The sequence below is a fragment of the Oxyura jamaicensis genome, chromosome 5 (assembly GCF_011077185.1).
Source record: "Oxyura jamaicensis isolate SHBP4307 breed ruddy duck chromosome 5, BPBGC_Ojam_1.0, whole genome shotgun sequence".
Taxonomy (NCBI): Eukaryota; Metazoa; Chordata; class Aves; order Anseriformes; family Anatidae; genus Oxyura; species Oxyura jamaicensis.
The window spans coordinates 62754784-62760177 of NC_048897.1; the positions used below are offsets into that span (position 1 = coordinate 62754784).

At 38.5% G+C, this 5394-nt stretch overlaps 1 long non-coding RNA gene across 1 annotated transcript in view; it reads left to right on the forward strand.

Moving 5' to 3' along the window:
- Nucleotides 1-4975, forward strand: part of LOC118168545 — a 34145-nt gene extending 29170 nt beyond the window's left edge. The window contains exons 3-4 of the long non-coding RNA XR_004751639.1: nt 4456-4521; nt 4871-4975. This is a non-coding gene — a long non-coding RNA (uncharacterized LOC118168545). The remainder of the gene's footprint in view (nt 1-4455; nt 4522-4870) is intronic.
- Nucleotides 4976-5394: the final 419 nt, after the last annotated feature.

A 5394-nucleotide genomic window follows, 5' to 3' on the forward strand; every position in this document is an offset into this window, starting at 1 on the left:
TTTTTTTTTTTTTTTTTTTTTTTTTTTTTTTTTTTTCCTAATCAAGCTGCATTAGCTGCACATTTTCAAAGCCCTTGCCTTTGGGATTAAAACAAAATAATAAATTTCCAGAAGGCTGTGCTAGCTAATTTTCTCAGTGACCAGAAATTAAATATATTACATTCTTCCAGGACCTTGCAAAAATCTGTGTGTAGACCCTGCCTCCACCATACTCATACCCACATACTGGAATTTTTTCAGTCACCTTAAAACAGACTTCGTATCCTATGGGCTTTGTATCCATTGTGCACCTAGCACTTTGCTCCCTCAGCACCTGTGTGTGGCACAGCCTTTGTCAGGCAGGAGCTAGGGCTGGATGATCTGAGAATCCTCCTACTATTAAAGACTGAAACATTTTGTGTGTTGTGGTGTATGAAGCTGTCACTCCATGTTTTCCTGCAAGATATTGCAATTCAGAGCACAAATCTGTTACCAGTGTGTCTTGGACCCTTTGTCAGCAAATCTTCTCTCCTCTCTCTCTCTCTGATCCTAGGCAGGAGGAGTGAGTGTCTACAGCCATGACTGTACATGATTCTCCCTTTCTGTTCTGTAGCAACTCTTTCAGGCCAAACCAGATGCAAAAGGAGCATTGCCTTTTTAGGGTAGAGTCACTGGAACAACTGAATCTCTGAAAAGCTTTAAATGAGAACATGAAGTAAAGTTCAGTCCCTGCCCCCTTTTAATATCTGGTGGATAAAGAGATGGAGAAAAATATTTTGACCCCAGTAGCAGTCAGTGTCACTGTGTGCTGTCACTCAGCACTGGAACAGTGAAGACAAAAATGAACTCTAGCCACCTGTGAAGTACAAAGAATGTTCTATCAACAAGCTGTCATCTCTGCTCCAGTAGAACCAAATTTTGTTTTCTGTAAACCTCTTATTTTCTATATAAGTATTGAACTGAATGTTAGAGAACCATGTACCAGGACCAGAGGTATTAATTAGAATTGTTACTGTACAGAACTGCAGAGGTCTCCTCTTCACACCTCTTATTTTGCAATTCTAAAATATGTGCTCAAGGGTAGTAGCTTTGAAAGAATTCCGCTCTTGGAAAAGCATTCATTTAGCAATAATAATAAAGATATTGTTGCTTTGTGGACAAAAATAAATTCTACTCCTTACAACAAATGCAGTTGAAAGCAGTTGTTATGGTAACTACTGCAGTATCTTTATCAGTGTTTCTACAGTACTCTTTGGGAGGGGTAAAAATCTCTTGCTCAACTGCACATGGCAGCTAGAATGGGAAACTGGGATACTTCCCATTGCCCAGTAGAGTGATGTGGATTCTGGTAATGTGTTTTAAGTTAACTTCCTCCTTCCCTAGGGGCTGGAGAGAATCTTATGACTCAGGATGCCAAGAACTGGCAAATTTTGATTCAGTTCCATTTCAGATATACATAATGGCAATCCTAGAAAAACTACTGATTTCTTTTGCATTTCATTCTTTCACACATAAAATCAGGGTAGTACTTCACAGGAGAATGTGATGTTAAAATGACAAGCAGTGCATGGGGAACAGTGTAGTTCTTGTACCAGATAGCCAGAGGTCTTATTAGAACTAGTTCCTCAATGTTTCTTGTGCCTTTTTTAACTGTAAGGATAAGAAGAATCAGTCACAGTTGACAGGTGCCCTGTATAATCTGGCTTGACTTCATATGGGTAAAGTAAATAAGCATCAAAATGTCAGGGATTGAAATCTAGAAGATGTAACAGTTATGACGTTGCATTGTGATTAAATTACCCGTGTACCAAGCAATGCTTTTGTAATAAGGACAACATAAATCTGAAATAAACAGTCTGGTTCTGGGTAAGATGTTATAGCCATGAATGCAGTTATGCTTCCTCATTTGTAAGTGTGAACCTTACCTGTTGTTTGTAAGAGTGATGTTTTGGCGATACCTTTCTATGTTTGGCAGTATTCTGTAGTACAGGAGGAGGGGAAGATGGAAGACTATCCTCAAAGAATAGGCAGCTGTTGTGAAAAGGCTTTCTTCTTTCCTGAGAAACTGCTTCTACTGGTATATGATCTCCTTGTGGTTTAGCTCAATTTAGTTCTGGCTGGAACAGCTGAATTGCACCTGAACAGCAATTCAGCATCTGGCAACTGGATTAAAGGTAGGAGGTTGTTCTGTTGTCAGTGATGTGCAAAGGACAGCAAGGGCTGCCTGTAAATGCAGACAAACTGCGCAGATAGACATAGGATCAGAGCAATATTTCCAAATCCCTCAGTACTGTACCCAGAAGGCCTGGCTGAAAGTACAGAGATGTTTTCACATGCCTGGGGTACTCACAGTAACATGCTAGTTTGAAATTCTGTGTGTTTGTGCTGAGGCACAACATAGAAGGTGTGTTACAAATTATGTGAGCTTCAAAAACAAGATTTCAGCAGTCAGGCAAGTGACACTTGTGTGGGGTTGTTTGGTGTGTGACAATATCAGAGTATGTAAGGATCGTGAGAAATGTCTAAATGGCTGGCTACATTGGATTTGCCTTGTAGCATTTTGATGTTAAGCTACAGGAGATGAGTAACACTGGAACAGCACAAGTAGGCATGCTTTGTATCTCCATTTTAGTTACCATAATGTTAATAGCATATTCACTAAACCTGTAGGTAACGTCAGAGCTTCTTTTCAGATTATTTTAGAATTGTTTATAGATACATTTTTCAGGCTTTATAGGAGGGGCTGTGGTTTCTTTCACTCTGCATGTAGTTCTGTGCCAATACCTTAGACATTGCCTTTCTCTGGTAAGGGATGTTACTTCCCTCACTTCCAATGTAGCATATAAGCTTTGCTTGTCAGGACAGTTCAGGGACTGTGTGCTAGTCATCTGTCCTCATTACTGTCAGAATGGCCTTCAGATATCACAGCCAAAAAGCAAGCTGCTGCAATGGAGGCTCTTTTTTAAATGAGGTGTAATTCTGTGCTTGGTAGCCCCTGTCCTTCTCTCTCAGATCTGGCATTAAATGATAAGGGAACTGCGCTCCCATTGGATGAAAAAATGTGATAGCACTTACATCCAGCAGGAGTACTGCTTGTATGTACAGCTTGTTCATTAGCATCACCAGATAAAATGCAGTATGTTCTTTTCATGATTGATGTGTGTAACTAAGCAAATTGAGGGCAGTCAGTAAATGCTTTCTTTAATCTGTTTTAGTATAATTTTGGTTACTTGCTACTCCAGGGACAGCTCCCAGCAACTCATTTTTATAGTCGGAAGAGCACAAGGGCTTCTGTTACAGGGTAGAGTTCACCTTCTTATCGTTCTTGCCAGTTGCAATGCAGCAAGAAATGCTATGTTTAAGGTCTTGATAAAGGATGTAGAAAGCTGAGATATGCATTTATGCATCTTCTTTCTCTTCCATTATTATATTTTTCCTTCCTTTTTGTCTGTTTTGGCAGACACTGTAGTGCAGTGTTTTCTTTTTTCTGTTGGACATTTAACATGTAAATTTTTTTTGGTTCCACCATGGATTTGAAATCTTAAATGGATTTGAGGAAAAGTGTTTAGTGCCTGAGGAACACTGTAAATGTATCCTGAACTTAGAACAAACATGGATTCAAAGCTGTCTAAATATTCCTATCAAGGGAAGGAAAAGTGAGGAAAAAAATAACACAGCACATTCAACTTAACTCTACAGGAGATTTTCTAAGGATGGCACTTGGGGGTATTTTGCTGGCAGTAACTGAAGAAAACTTACTAGATCAGATATAAATTATTAACATTTAAAAGAACTAAGTAGTCGGTAAGGTTATTACTCGTCTTACGACTGTATTGGGAGAACAACATTTGGTATGTACTTTGAATGAAAATCGCAAATGCATCGTTTCAAAAGCCTTGATGTTAACTGATTGTACACCTATGATCTAGACAAGAGCGAAGGGTAGCAGATGGCAGCAAGTACCATAGGGTAAATAAAGAAGGATTGTAATAAACTAAAGAACTCTATAAGAATGGATGCAACTAGTTATGAAAACTTTATTTTCTATATTATAAATCTGCCTATATATAAAACTGTCTGTCCTTTAAAATAAAGACTTAAGTAAGTAAAGAAAAGCAGCTGTAAATATGCATATAGGGTTAACATATATGTTGAGATTTTTATTTTCAAATTGAATTATTTTGGTAATTTTAGATTAAGTTGTGTTTACTTGGATTTGTGCTCTTAGTTGTGATACTGTTATAAAAAATATATATATATATTTTTCTCCCCAAATCTTTGCCCTTACTTCTTAAGTGATTTGGGTTCCTAGAACTTGTTTTCCTTATTTCATCCTCCCGCCAGTTTAGCTATGCTTTCTTAATTCCTTATTTCTGTTTATTCCTCAAGACTCCTACAGTGAGTATTTTAGTAACAGTTAACTGGAGTTAGTCACATCAATCTTGGTAACCAGATCTCTCTATGTGCTGCTCCCAGGAAAGTGTGATACGTGCTGTTTATGGAGTGTCTGGAGGTCCTCTCCAGGCACCTGAGAAGAATCAGGTAAAAACTATTGCCCGTCCAAACGTGTGCTTAATGAGTAATTTATGAATACTCTGCAGCAATGTTTGTATTACCTCTGTGGATAGTCCTTCAAGTCCATTCAACCAGTTGTGAAATGAGCACATTTGGTTATTTGCCTGCAATCTTGTGTTTGCTTATTTGGCTTCAAGGTTTGACTTGTACTTCCGCTTTTCTCTATTTTTTGTTTCAGTTTGCTTGTTCACTTTTACAATTGTCAAATTTGTTTTACACTATTTTTGTGGGGGTTGTTACTCTAACAATAGAGCACCTGGGGAGGTGGGGAAGGTGCTGTATAAACCTATGAAGAATACCACTGTTCTTTTCACAGGCAACTGCTGGCACGTTATGCCAGAGGGATTTCTGCTCAGTTTTTAAAAGCAAAGGTAATACCAGTGCTATTTCAGGGTTGAACACTGAACACTGTAAGGTGCAATGCGAAAAAACAGATAGGGACAGCATCTGCTTTATGATGGATTTGTAGTTTTAGCATCAGGTGTTCAGCCTTTGGATGGAGGTAGGAAGAAAGGAAGGAAAATGCACAAGTTGCAGAGGTTCAACCGCTATATGAATATCAGCACGTGCCTGTCTGAACATATGGGGCTTTGCGCTGTCTTTTCCATTGGGAAATAAACTAGACTTAGCAAGTATAATCCGGCTGATCAACTTTTCCTTCATCTTCTTTTCCATATTTTTGCACCTCCATTCCAACTGTGTAACTGCCCCTCTGCTAGAGCAAATGTTAAAACATCAGTATTTACCATTGTGCTTTGCTCCTTCAGCTTCAAGCTCCAAGGAATATTTGTGATATCAGAAAAAAAAATCTTGTTTGTTCACTGACTTCCAAGTCTTATA